We start from the raw sequence: 15,609 nt of genomic DNA on the forward strand, positions 1-15,609 counted from the left end.
TCAACATCCAACAAGTCTCCACCTACCCCACTGAAATATAAAAGCCCTTCAATGGGTCAAGGAGTCCAAGCTTAGATAAACCAACAACAACCTTGTTGTCTGCCTTATGTAGGTGTTGATAGGTAACCCCCTGTAGAGAATCCCAAAGACATTTGATCTGCTGTAGATGAGAAATGTGTGAAGATCCGAAAACATGATCGATGATAGCTTGGGAATCTCCATATATGTTGATGTGTTGAATCTCAAGATAATCCACTAACCATAGTAGACCGCAAAGTGCCATAGCCTTTGCCTTCATGTTAGTCCCGTCTCCGCCGCTCCAGTGCATCATGTACTGTGTGCAGTGGCCAATGCAAATACAAATCCCACACAGGCATCTACCACCCTTCAGCACCGTCAATGAAACCTGTTGGGAAAGTAAGAAAAAGATCATCTTGTTGATGCTGCACCTTGGGGATATGGGATGATGCCAACAATAGTGGTTGCAAACATATGTGAATGTTATCGATGATCTTAGAAAGTTGTTTTCAAAAATAATGTTGTTCCTATCTTTCCAAATCTCCCAAAAGTGATCATTGAGATAACATGCCTCTGCCTATTTTGTGTGCTCCACCAAAGCATGCATGATATAATGGAAGCATGTTCAATATATGTAAACGAAAGCACGACAAAAAAACATTGTAAGATCTTTTTTGCAAACGGGCATCTTAAGAGCATATGTGCATTATATCCTCATCCTCCCGTCGACTGAAAGAGCAGATACCTAGTTCCCACAAACCTCTCTTTTTTAAATTCTTCCAACTAAGTTTTATTTTGCAAAACAACCCATATGTACAGAATAATCTTATAAAAGATCAAAAATCATACATATTGTGAATCCTACAACAAAAATATATATATATACATCCACAACCCAAATAATACCTTTTTTTTTAAATTGAAATATATGCTATTGCATATAAATATACTATACGTCATGAGACAAAATTCTCTGCAACTCGTTTTCGAATTCGAATCGGTAAAACTAAATTCTAAACCTTTTCAATTGTGACGTTTTGGAATTTCCTACTTAACTATCACACTTCATTAATTTTTAAGACCAAACATTTAATTTTCAATATATTAATCTCAATATTACGATTCTTAACTTACACGGTCTTGCACATTTTTGAAATAATCTAAGAAGTATTCAAAATTAATATCCAAATGGATGTGATGTTTCACCAATTCACTTTGTTTTTTAAATGTATTTTCTTTGATAAGATTGAATTGATATTAGATATCCTCAAATCAATCAAGTTAAAAAACCTTTGTTGTTACTTATTTTTTCTTTACAATATTAAGGACTTTCTGAAACTTATCTTTTCTTAATCTTTTTTCTTGTTATTTTTAGTCATACTGAATCTCCAAAAAAGTTATTCCATAATATTCCCGTACATCGAATTTCACAATGCATTAACTTTCCACACTGAACAATGCATGAACTTCCACACTGAAATTACGAGGGTTGACTTACGATTCCTCACATTAACTTCCCTATTAAAGCAAGTCTCTTTTACCTCGTTATATTATATCATTTTTTATTTGAATTTCTCAGAACAAACCTCGGTTATATTATATTATTCTTTATTTGAATTTTTCATTTGTTATATGAACAATATTTTATATAGTAACAACATAATAGTTTTAGTTGAGTGTTGACCTGTTTAATTTTGAACAATAAATATTTATCTAATTTTTTTTTAAACATAAACTAAATTTAACTAACTCACGGTTATTTATATTTCAATCCAAGGTATATTCAATATTACGTTTCAGCGGCAAATACTATATTGGAAACGAGCCCCTAACGTTATGTGACTCAGTGTTCCAAACTTGAAGCAACTTTGTCGCAAAAGTTGGAGAATCTACGTGTATTGCAGCGTTATTCCATGTCTAGTGACACAATCGAAGTTAATGAATTATTGAAGAAAATCAGTAATGGTGTTGTGGCACTGGAATTTCCAGTAGATGTTTTCTTCTTCAAACAAAATAAAACAACTGATGGCAGCCGTCAAACTCGAATTTATTATCATATGTAAAACCACTGATGGCAGCCGTCAAACTCGAATTTATTATCATATGTTGGCTTTATGTATCTTACTGGGTATTTTTTTTTTCTCAGAGAAAAAAAACCAACATAGCTTTATATTAAGAGTATATAAAGATTATCAATACATATTCGAGGATGAGGCATATAAATGCCTAGTCTCTCTTTCAGAAAAAGCATACAGATAGTCCATTGAGGTGATATAAGCCTATCATCCTTAGCAAAAAATAGATGTCAGATAGACCAGATCTAAACAACTCTGAAATGAGAGAAATAACATATACTACACATCTACAAAACCAGATGTTCAAAAAGCTCGACAGAGACATGTCAACACTTGACGTGACAGTTCCATGTACAGATACATGCAAAAACATATAAAGAAGAAGGGGCAGATAGGCCTGGCCTTGGAAAAGAGGATCCAAAAGACATGATACTGACGATCTGGAAGGATAAAACCTCTTGCAGGAGCAAAAGGATAAAACCTCTTGCAGGAGCAAAACCCCGCAGCATCATATAGCAGACATGTTTGGCAGAGAGGCATTCTGATGAAAGGAATCATGGCAAGCCAATATACGCTGAAGAATAGCATGGAGAGGTTCCTTAGAGTCTTGGAAAATGTGTGCGTTCCTCCAGTTCCACAAGTACCAACATGCAATAATGAACAACTATCTCCAAGATGAGGACTGTCTACTCCACCATATAAAACCTTCCTGAACAGAAGAAAATATGTTGTAAGGGAAACCAAAATATAAAGACAAATCATACCAAATATAAAGGGATGAGGGGCACTGAAAGAACATATGCAAATTTGTTTCAGTGTCATTGAGGCACATGGAACATCTACTCGGACCCTGCCAGCTTCTCCTTTGAAGAATCTCCCATGTGAAATTTTTGCTCCCAAATAACAGTCAAGAGAAAATAATCATCTTCAGCGGACATGCAGCTTTCCAAAAACAGGGAGGGAAATGCGGGGAGGACTTCCAGCAAATTTTTGGGTCTATTTCCAGTTAAATTTGGATAGAGTTTGGTAGGGATTTGTTCGAATCCTAAGAAATTACGTATATCCAAAACCCATTTTTAGCGAGAAGAACGTGCTCATATTGTAAGGCACCTGGCTTATCAGATACCAAGTTTGATTTTGAAGTAGCAGAGCCGTGTCGGAGTTCCCCTCGTCAGCTTACCAGAAGAATTCCGTAGAGAAAATCTTTGGGGTGTATTGGACGCTGTCGTGGCCTTTTGTGGAAGTTGCTATCTCACACGTTTTGATTGTGTTGATTATGATTCGTAGCTCAAATTTCTAGGATTAATCATGGTGAAGAAGACTTTCGTGTCCAGCTTCAGGATTAAAGGTGATACTAAATGCTTTGGATAATGGTTCTTACGTGGATGAGTATTTTTGGTATTTGAAGAATTAAATGTCAGCCTCCTCATTAAAATGTTAATAGTTAACTATGCTCTTCATGAACTAAATTTTCATTTTTGAATGGAGATGACATATTTTATATTATTAAGAAAATTGGGTGGATATATGGAGAAGAGATATACGTACTTTTAAGCATGATTTAATTAAAGATTTTATAATTTTTACATAATCTTTTCTTCTTCTTTTTTTTTTCCCACTGAAGTAAAGTTGTGCTATTTCAATAAATTTTGATAAAAATAAACATTATAGCTTATTTTGGTTTACTTTGAAAATTGAATTAGTAACAATTTCAACATCCAAAATATTTGGAGTTCAAATAGAGTTGTAAGCTAAAAAATAATATTCTATGATTTTAGACTAGTCATAACAGTTAGCAAGTTAAAATTAGAAATATATATATATTTGGGAGATTCTGGTTCGTGAACAATGATCAATTCCTTGCTTGCATCTAGAGAAATGCCTAGGTGTGACTCAATTCGCTCTATTTGATCAAGTCCTTGGGAAAGAAGCTGAATTTTCTCCAATATGAGCAACATTTCCACCCTTCCTACTTTCTAGTCCACTAGCACTCATCCCATGGCCATTTTGAGATGCCAATAAATATCAATTGCATGAGTGTAGTGATTGAGTCTTCCTTGGGTGTGTTCCACATCTTGAATCTAGTGAGTGGATTCTCCAACAACTTCTATATTTGACAAGAAACCTCTTTCTTCAACAACCTCTCGTTCCACTTGCTCAATTGCCTGATGGATCAATGTTGGTGTGTTTTCCCTACATATGCTCATTGTGGTTGTTGTTCTGTGTTAGTTCCGAGATCTTCCTATTTCTCTATAGTAAGGTTCTCGTGCTTGCACTCTAGCTCATTTTCATGGCATAATGATGTGTTGATTAAGATCCAAAACTAAGGAACTAGAAGAAGCAGGTATAATGAAAGTACAAGAAAGGAAGAGCAAGGAGGAGCTTAGAAAACAATCCAAAGAAACCCAATTAGACTGGCGTTTTCCAAGACCAACAAAAGAAAGAAGTGTTGAAGGTCTTAGAGTAGAAATAACTAAAAAAAAGTGTGAGGGCGTGAGGTATCAAAGCGAGAATTGGAATGGGACAACAAAGAGGATAATGTTGAAGGGAGAGGAAAAACTTGTAAGTAAAACCATAAATAGAAGGATAACTTCGAAAAACATAAAATATAAACAGTTAAACCTAAAGTAAGTGAAGCCGAATGTGAATTTTTATAGTTGAGACCTTCCTTTTGAATCCTGAGAGCTGCAAGTGGAAACCTACCCCATGAGTGCTTGTCTTTGATCCATAGATGGAAGATGCAAGTGCTACCTAGCTTGGGTAATCAAATTTTTTTGCACAATGCTTTAATGTTTGTGCATGCAGGGTACAAATGGTTGGCTGCACAATTAACCTCACTCATGCAAATGCATGAAACCTCCCAGATCTTCTCATTTCCATTCAACTTGGAATTGATGACTAGTAATTTGATCATTAAGATCCACCTAAAGTTATCAAACTCCACACGCTTTTAGCTGAGTGGCACCATAATGGTGAGGTGAGTGGATCTTTAATGAAGGACAAGAACATTATGCCACACCCACCAACTGTGATGCTTGTTTGGGAAGTTGTCAGATGCCCCCAACCATCTCTTCTCTACCACCCCATCCGAGGGGACATACTTTACCAAGTCATTTACAATACAAAATTTTATTTTATATATTTATAATATTTTGAGTTTAGTAATAAAATATTTGTATAAATTTTATACTAAAATTTTGATTTTTGTTTTTAAAATAAACCTAATAAAATATCCCTTCTACTTATAAGAAATGACTATTCCTTTTTTCATTCATTTATATATAATTATTTTGAAAAAGCGAATTAGTTTTGGTTAGAAAATTTTGAATACAAAGTTAAAGGGTTTCTCTATTTTCAATGTCATAATTCAATTTTAGAGTAGCTTATTATTATTAGGATTTCCATAGAGGAGTATAGAGGTAATAAAATCAATCTTCTTTGTTATTTTATTGATTTTGTTACAACATTTGACATTAAATTTAGAAATAACCAAATTCTAAATGCTCATTTTGGCTTCAAGGTTATTATAATAAAGTTATAATAAATTCAAGAATTATGAAGGTTGGTAATATGAAATAAATTGTAGTATCTACGGGTTAATAAAAATATACTTTGTCCCCTTCTTTTTTGGGAATTTATATCGGTAAATTAGCTAATGCATATCTCAAGTAAGTTGAATGTGTTGACACTAATTTCACTATAATTCCATCAGTATTCTTTATCTAAATGATACCTTTTTTTGGAAAGAACCCCTATAAACTTACAAGTAACTTAGAGTTTTAAAGTTTTTTGTGTAAACTTTAGAAAGTTAGTATATACTAATAGGACAATGGCAGGGATCATAAAATATAGGAAAATTACCTACATGTATTTCATGTATGGGACTAACATCATGGAGGAAGTTCTTTCATACAAACATCTAGGTTTTTTCATCAATGTTGAACTAGAACTAGTGTATTTAAAGAAGGATTAGTGGATGATCAAAAGTCTACTTTGGTTTTGGTCTTGATAACAACTTTAATAATGGAAATTTATGGTTCTCAAGAAAGGAAATTTTTCTTCAATATGCTTGTTATGCTATTTATGTTATATGGTTGTGAAGACTATAATTGCAACAATTATAGAGAAACTAGGAGAATAATTGAGAAAATACATGAGTATCTTATAGTTTAATAGTTTTAGAAGAAAAATATTGTTCCCTATGCAATCCTTCTCTTAGAGGCTAGGTTTCTACTAATTGAGTGTATAGCTATGACGAAGGACTTAATCCACAAGTACAAAAAAATTAACATGAACACTAAAATGCTTCCTAGAATTGCTTAAGCTACTATAAAAAGTTAATCCACGAAGCTTGGTTGCAACTTCTGGCAAGGTGGCATGCAAAAATAGTCCTTGCAAACACTCGATGGAGTTTTTTTTTAAAGTTCTTAGTGGAGAGTTTTAGACCTTGATCAAGTGGTTAAACAAGCTCTCATTTAAATTACTTTTTGAAAATTAACAATTCTTTGATTGAGCTCTAGACAAGTGTTAACTAAACCTTTAATTAAGATTTATACCTTGATCACGAGTTTAGATATTGATCAAGTTTTATGTATTTATAAAAAAATTTTAAATAGGTCATCATGGCCTTTTCATTTTATGTCATTGAGATATCAACCACCATCAATAAGCCTTGATTAAACCTTTAACAACTAGCATCACACCTTGATTCAACATATAATCCAACCAAGATGGCATATGTTCCTAGAGGAAGGTGGTTTTTTTCACTTAAAAATAAAAATGTAATGCCAAAATCTAATTTTTTTATTAAAGTTTATCACTTGATAATATTAGATAAATCATCGCAATTTTATTTTTATCTTCTAATATTAGTAATCAACAATGTCTATCTTATATGCTTTATCTATGTTATATTATTTTTAATTATCATCTAATAATTCATAGATGTTAAATTTTTTTCTTCTAAATGTCTCTCTTACCCATCAAATTTACAGAAAAAATACCCACATTGACTATTATATTCATGCCCTTTCTCACCACCACCCTTCCCAAAAGTTAGTTTTCCTTAGAACTCTCATCTCCTAAGCCATTAAAATCTCCTCCCCTCAATCCCTATCCAAAGAAAATCCCACAAAATATAGTCATTTAAAGCCAATAGTTACACCTCCTTCCAAGTTAATAAAGCATTTCCATCTACCTCTAACCCTAAAGCCAACTATTCTAGTTCCTCTTATCCCTCAGTCTTGGCCTCTGTCCCTTACAAGAAAGGAACAACATATTACGTTTCCATGATTTTGGACAAAAGGAACATAAAAACCATATTTAAGCCCCATAAAACTCTTAAGAAGGTATTTAGGTTAGCTAAAGGCAAATGTGACCCCATGCTTGATTCAGGAGTCTACCAAATCACTTGTTCCTATAGGAGGTATTACAATGGGGAAATTAGTTGCCCCTTCAAAGCATGTCTCAAGGATAAAATTATTGATACTAGCCATCACCAATTATAAAATTTTTCCATTGCAAAACGCTCCTTCAATTCCCAACATCTCATCTTCTTTTATTATTTCGAAATCTTAGATTTTGTTCCTTCTTATAACTCTCGAATCATCAAGGAAGCTCTCAAGATTGAGAAGCACCCTAGAAAATTCAATAGAAAATATGGATATAAACTAAGTCATTCCTGGAAACCAGTCATCCATCAACTGAGTCAACAAATTTTTCTCCTTTGCTCACCTTTGGTTCTGATTTTCAAGCTCTTTTCGTCTTTTACCTTCATATTTGATTCATTTTCACACACATACGCACACACACACACACACACACACTTATTTACTCTTACTTACTCCCCACCACCAGCCCCCCCCTCCCATTTTTTTTCTTTATTTTATCTTTATCATTCCATGAATTCTTAATATTTATGCCTAATTAATTAATCATTTTATTTGAACCTTTGACTTGTACCTTTTATTCTTAATATATGTGCTTAATAAATTATTTGTTATATTTGATCCTTCAACTTGTCACCTTTGATTTCCTTAATGGCTACCTGGTGTTTTTAATATAAGTGATAATTAAGACTTGTTTTACACATCTTTAAAAATATTTATGGTCCCTGATGATAGGTGGAGTGTGTAACACCCACCTCCCACATTTACCCAAGCTAACTAGTCCACTGGGGTAAACATGTGATGAAGAGTTACTATGATATGATTCAACTCCCCAATTACAATTAAGGAAGTGGAATCGACAAACCAAAACCAAACTAACCTTCCTTAGGATATTCAGAACCTTTAGGAGCCAACCAACCACTCCAGGTGTCCAACCCCTGAGAGAGCTTGCTTCTTGACTTAGCTAGACCCCAAGTCACTCACATGAAAACCCCTCCATGTGAATGAGAACCTCCAGTCACTCCCATAGCTAGGCCTCCATTTGATTGTGGCCTCTTACAGACAATTTTGTACCAACAACCACAGATTATGAGCCACCCTTTTAGGGCCACGACTCAGGTCTCTGCCCAAAACTTCATGAAACTTCCAGAAATTATAAATAACATGATGACAAGGCCTCTAATGCAAAACTTAAATAAGGATATGACCTGACAAGTCCTGTCCATGACATACATTTTGTCAAACACATCATGAACATGTAATCTATAGGTTATATAAACACATTTGAGTATAGGCACTTCATACTTATCGGTGATTTGTCAAGAAGGTCTAACACCCTCTCATAATAGCTACATTATCATATATTAGGTCATTCATTCATTAACATTTCATTTACTAATCAAAACATGATGAGAGACATGACTGAGATATATCATAAAACCATGCTTATAACCAACAAAATAACAATGATATAACAACCATTATCATCACATAATAACAAACATATTTACACATAATACACAAGAGGAAAATAGTTCTTATTAACATATTCAAAATGCAACCAAGTTAGGGACTTCCACGTACCACCTGACCATAGATTGGGCTAATCCAAATCTTTATTTCATCCAATCACCCCCATGCCATATTCTAAGTACGAATGTGGGACTCATAACAGAACCAATTAAGGCTTCCAGAGGCTTTTCCTTGTATCTCACCAAGGGATTCCTAGGCCCAAACAATAAACATACAATACATGATTTATCGCAATCCCACCACGCATCAGTCAAGGGATCACTAGGCCGTAAACAACCATAGATGCCTTCAGATTTCTCCACCCTTTAGGATTTATCGTGTATCCCACCATTACTGGTCAAGGGATTCCTAGGACCGATGAGGGTATACACCTCTAAGATTTACTGTGTATCCTGCCATTATTAGTCATGAGATTCCTAGGCTTAACGAGGGTATTCACAACCAAGTTGTATTGTGTATCCCACCATTACTGGTCAAGGGATTCCTAGGCCTTGTGATTTTTCTTGAGACCACCCCACTCAGATTCAAAACCATCAGGAAATCCATCTCAACCAAGTAAAAGAATCCCATTGCATCATGGCTATCTAGAAATGGAAAGGCGAGGTTGAAATCCACTGTCACACCTAGTAAGACCCATGCTAATGACAACAAGAGAATCAAGTACACACAAGCATGTCGAAACTAGAAAGGAAATCATACGTGCAACTCGATACCTGTAAGTGATCTCGTTATAGCTGCTTGATCCTGCTCTTCCTTACTTGACCTTTGCTTCCCTTTTTCTTTCTTATCCTTCCCTTTTCTTGCTTCTTCCAATGCTAGAGTGCTCCAAGAATACTCTAATTGTGCAAGAGTATGAGAGGGAGTGAAGAGAGAGAGAGCTCTAATACTGAACTAACAAAAGGTTAAACTAAGAAAAGGTTGTGAATTGATCCTTAAAATCCTTTTTATTAGTGAGGCCTCTATTTTCTTCATTTTCCATTATTTTCCTTCATTTTCCTCCTCACATGCAACCTGTTACCTTCCACCTTCCTTTTCTTCATATTTCATTTATTTTCATAAATAAAATTCCGATTAATGCCACTTTGCCCCACTAGGATGTTTTCCCCATGTTCATCTTGGAATAAGCGCCCCATGACCTTGGTCTTATTTTTTACCTTTATGAACTTTATTACATGGATTTTTAACCCGGGGTTATTACAGACCCCTCTCCCTTAGGGGAACACTGTCCTCGGTGTTCAATGACACCTAAAACCAAAAAGACCACTGAAAAGAAAAACATACTGCTCATGGAGATATATAACTTAGCTTGATGCAATATTTACAATGATCAACCAGTTGAAAAGAAAACCAACATGACAAACATAACAATATGACAACCATACTACTTATTGGAGCTTTATAACACAACTCATGGAAGTATTTACGTCCATATACATATATACATATACCAAAGCACCATGCAAAAACACGTATCAAAAGACATCCTCTCAACCACCGAATAGAGAAGGATACATAGCCCGCATCTGATAAGCCATATCCCATGTATCTTTACAGGGTCCAAAGTGCTTCCACTACTCTTTAACCTGCTTGATTGTTTGGTTTTGGAGCATGAGCATCTTTCTCTGCAAAATACACTAAGGTTCCATATGGAATTATTCTTCTGGATCCATCTGCAATACAGAACAATTAATAACATGATCAACATCCTTTACATATATTTTAAGCAATGAAACATGGAAAACATCATGTACTTTCATTTTTGGAGGTAGTGCAACTCTATAGGCCACTAGTCCAATCCTGTTGAGGATATCGAAAGGCCTGCAATATCAAGGTTCCAGCTTCGCACATAACCCAATCCTCAATGACCTCTTCTTGGGCTTGATGCACAAGTACACTTGTTCCCCAACCTGAAACTCCTTAAACAACTTGTGTTGATCTGTATAGCTCTTCTACCTATCCTTTGATACCTTTAGGTTCTTCTTGATAACCTGCATTTCCTATTCCATCTCGGCCAACATTTCTAGTCCTATCAACACCCTATTCACTAGATCACTCCAACTTATGGGAGTATTACAACTTCACCCATACAGTACCTCAGATAGACTCATCCTTAGTGACTCTTGATACCCATTGTTGTAAGCAAACTCTACCAATGGAAGATACTCTTCCCACTTTCATTGTTGATGCATGGCGTACATTCTCAATATGTCTTCCAGAATCCTATTGACTCTCTCCTTCTTTCTATTTTTCTACAGATGAGAAGTTGTGCTTAAGTCCAACTCTATACCCAAACTTGTAAACAACTCTTTCCAAAATCTGGAAGTGAACTTGGCATCCTTGTCTGACATAATCTTCTTCGGAACACCATGCAACCTCACTAAATCTCTGATGAATACCTATGCTACATCACTGGCTAAATACATAGACTCCACTCGAATGAAGTGTGGTACCTTTATCAACCTGTCCACCACAACCATGATGGAATTATGCTTTCTATATGTCCTCGGTAAACCTCTAAAGAAATCCATGTAAATGACCTCCCATTTCCACTCTGGAATTAGAATCGGATGTAGTAATCCACCTAGATGCTTGCACTTTGCTTTTACCTGTTGATAATACAAGCACCTAGCCACAAACTTTTTCACTTCATTATTCAAATTTGGTCAATAGTAGAACTTCTTCACCATTTTCAATCCTTATGATATCTTGGGTGACCTAAATACGGTTTAACATGAAATTATTTTAGGATAAGCTTCTTGAGCTTATTATTGTGTAGAACATAGATCATGTCCATAAATCTGATCAACCATTTGTTATAATATGATGATCAACATCCTGTTCACCTATAACCTGTTGTAACATGTGCCTAAGCTCCATGTACTTGTCATCCTATTGTCCTTCCTATAATATCTGATCATGTAAATCTGTCCCATAATGACTCACAACTTCTATGTGATTTACATGTATGTACCTGGTAAGAGCATTTGCAACCCTATTCTATTTTCTCTTAATGTACTTGATCTTGAAATCAAACTCACTGATTGTGGCCAACCATCTAGCTTGCTTTGCATACCAATTTGGTTGGCCAAACAAGTATCTCAATCCACTATGATCTCTCATCAATACAAACCTCCTCCTAAGTAGGTGGTGCCTCTATATATTCAAAACATGGATGATTGATGCTAGATCAAGATCATTTGTAACATAATTCTTCTCATGCTCATTCAGTTTCCTTGATTCATAACATACCACTTGTCCCTCTTGTATAAGGAGTTCACTAAGTCCTCTCTTGCAAGAATTTGTACACATTACTAAGTCTTTATCTAGATTTGGAATTTTAAGAATTGGAGCATTTGTTAACAACTACTTCAACTGCTCAAAACTGGTTTCACATTCCTTAGTCCATTCAAAATTCTTACCTTTTCTTTTCCATGATGTAATAGGATATGAAATGTGTGAGAATTTCCTATTTAACCTCCCACAGTAGCTTGCTAACCCCATGGATGACCTTACCTCATCCACATTCCTAGGAGTTGCACATTCCACTATAGCCCTTATCTTTTATGGGTCCATTATTATGTCTTCCAAGGAGACAACATGTTCCAAGTAATGTACCTCTATCTAAAAGAAACTATATTTACTAATCTTGGCATACAACTAATGCTCTCTTATAAATCTCAATACTGCTAATAAGTGTTGGACATACTCTTCCTCATTCTTAGAATATATCAATATATCATCAATCAACAAAATAAAAAACTTGTCAAGATAAGGACGCAACACACTATTCATCAAGCACATAAAAGTTGCTGGAGCATTAGTCAAACCAAATGGAACTACAACAAACTCATAATTCCCATACCTAGTCCGAAAAGCAGTGTTGTAGATGTCCTCTTCTTTAATGCTTACTTGATGGTATCCTCATCTCAAATCAATCTTTGAGAACACAGCTTCTCCCTTCAACTAATCAAACAAGTCATAAATCCTCGGCAACAATTACTTGTTCTTGATCGACACCTTGTTCAACTTCCTGTATCCAATACACAACCTGAGAGTACCATCCTTCTTCTTCACGAACAAAAATGGGGCACCCTAAGGTGATAAAATTGGTTTGATGTATCCCTTGTCAAGCATTTCTTTCAACTGTAACTTTAATTCAACCAAATCTGGTGTGCTCATCCTATATGGTGCCTTTGATGTTGGTGCTTCTCCTGGTACCAACTCTATGGAAAATTCCACCTCTCTATGATGCAACAACTCTGAAATCTCTGCGGGAAATACATCCTAAAACTGTTGTAAAACCAGGTACCTTATCAACACCTTTGCATCCTTAACATCCTTACCTTTATCACTATAAATATGCACTACAAATAACACGCTCTTTCCTGCGACTACACTCTGCCTGCATAGATGTAACCATTTTGATTGATGTAGTTTTCTTCTTACCCTGCGAAATTCTATGTTCTCCATTGTCATCCAAGCATTCAATATCCTTGTCATAACAATCCATCTTGGTCCTATTAATATACCACCAATCCATACCCAAAAGCATATTATGTGATCCCAATAGAAGCACATTCAAATGTGTTTAAGTAGGCATACCATTCAACTCAAATGCACAATCTCTTACCCAATGACGAACTCTCTTTTTTGTACCTGTATCCAATTGCACTAACCAATTTTCTGCATGCACTTATTTATTCAAACCACACTTATCCACCAGGTCAGGTGATGAGGCTCATCAATAGGTACATTATAAGGGCCATGATTCCATCCTCCAACTTTACAACTATCTCTTTCTCACATTTATTTACATTTTTTGTTATAATATGATTAGTGAGAAAAATAAAAGATGCTTGTCATATCATGTGGCCTAATATGGCTTAATTCCATGAAATGGAGCAATTTTTGAGATGACTTCTATGCAGGGGCTCGGAGTAGACAACAAGGAGAGAATCTAGGGGATTGCCCACCTCTTTAACTCCCTCAATGAGCCCAAGATCACAACACACTCTCTCTCATCATCTCGAGGTCATTGGCAGCCACACAAATGAAAGCAATGAGGAACAAGATCCACCATTCTCTAGTTGTAGGAGACAAATATTTCTATTTTCTAGGGAGTTGTTAGTAGCTACCCTCTTGTATAAATAAGCATGTAAAATACCTCATTAGGATTTGATTTTTGTTTTCAGCAAGGTAGTTATTGAGCTCAAGAAATTGGCACTGTTAATTTGATTGTTATTTGATGTATTACACATTGATTCAATGGTAGTGAGAAGTTGCTTATTGATTCATCACTGAGTTAATTCTAGAGGGATGAGGATTTTGGGTTTGGGCCCAACCTAGTGGTTTAGGTCTCTATTGTGTATTTGTATCTCTTTTAGTTTTAAAGCGTTTCTTAGTTTCTTGCATTTTAGTAGAGAATAATCCATCAAAGTATGTGATTGCATCCTCTACCTCACCTCTCTCATGGGAGCATGAATAGAAGGATTTATAATCACAGTCCAAAATTATTATTTTTATGATGTCTTGGAATAATATTTGTGTTATTCATCTTATTTTGCATGTGCTTGTTGTATCTTATGAGTTGGTTTATTGAGTAGATCATAATTCTGGCATAGAATAGATAGCATTTAAATTCAACTCATCTTTTCCACTACTAGTTGTTTCATTTTTGTCAATGATAAATGGGTGTATGCATGTGATGATTACATGGTTGTTTGGATCTGCATGAAAATTCACCTTCACCACCTCCATCTTGGACTCCCTCACCTTCTCTTGTGAACCCCAAAATCTATCCCAAATATTTTGTTTCATGAGATCATTCTCTTAGGGTCTTTGAGAGCATCCCTCCTAGTGCAAAACAAGCCTTCAAAAGGCTCTGATATTGGCTAGGGGATTTAGCCACCCCTCACTCATTTACCTCAAACTCCATCCACCTTTTCCATACCCTTAAACCATCATTTTCACCTCCTAAACCTTCTCGTTATCCCTCCTATAGAATTATAGGCCCTCCTATAGAAATACAGGGCACCTGTACTAGCCTCCTGTAGCACACTTGTAGCAACCTCTTTCTTCACAATTTTTTATCCTTACTGCAACTTGGACTTATTTTTGAAGGATTTTGACGCCCAACTATGATTTCATGATCAAGGGAAACTCCTAGGCCACTCCAAACCCTCCTTTTCCTTCACTGCAAAAATAGAATAGTGTTAGTTTTCTTATCACAGATTTGGCACAAATGGAATATTGATTTACATGAAAGTGTGATCTAGTTAGATGGTACATATAATATTGAATTATAGTTTGGTAGGTTATGTAAGAGAGATTGGCTTCCTTTCTGCAAGTGTATATGATAACTAGATGGATGATTGCAAGATAATGTAGTTTCCTTTCTGCAAGTAGTTTAGCTCTTGCCTTTCCATGAATTGTTTCAATAACATTTTGCAAGTTGAAGTTAATAGAATTTTCCTTTTGATATTTAGAGGTAGCTTCTAAATTTCATTATCATTAGCTAGCTTCCATTCTAATTTAGTAGGAGGAATGGTCTTGTAGAACTATTGATCAGATGTCCTAGTTGAGGGTGGCATGAATAG

General features: G+C 35.3%; 1 long non-coding RNA gene across 1 annotated transcript; it reads right to left on the minus strand.

Annotated features, from left to right (window-relative positions):
* Window positions 1–2,393: 2,393 nt before the first annotated feature.
* Window positions 2,394–3,120, minus strand: LOC149229174 (uncharacterized). The gene is made up of 2 exons (XR_016247276.1): window positions 2,891–3,120; window positions 2,394–2,802 (listed from the first exon to the last, which is right to left on the minus strand). It is a non-coding gene; the product is annotated as an uncharacterized LOC149229174 (long non-coding RNA).
* Between the last annotated feature and the right edge of the window lie 12,489 nt (window positions 3,121–15,609).

The sequence above is a fragment of the Pinus tabuliformis genome, chromosome J (assembly GCF_031772625.1).
Source record: "Pinus tabuliformis cultivar Carrire ecotype Pingquan chromosome J, CPIR1, whole genome shotgun sequence".
In the NCBI taxonomy this organism is placed as follows: domain Eukaryota; kingdom Viridiplantae; phylum Streptophyta; class Pinopsida; order Pinales; family Pinaceae; genus Pinus; species Pinus tabuliformis.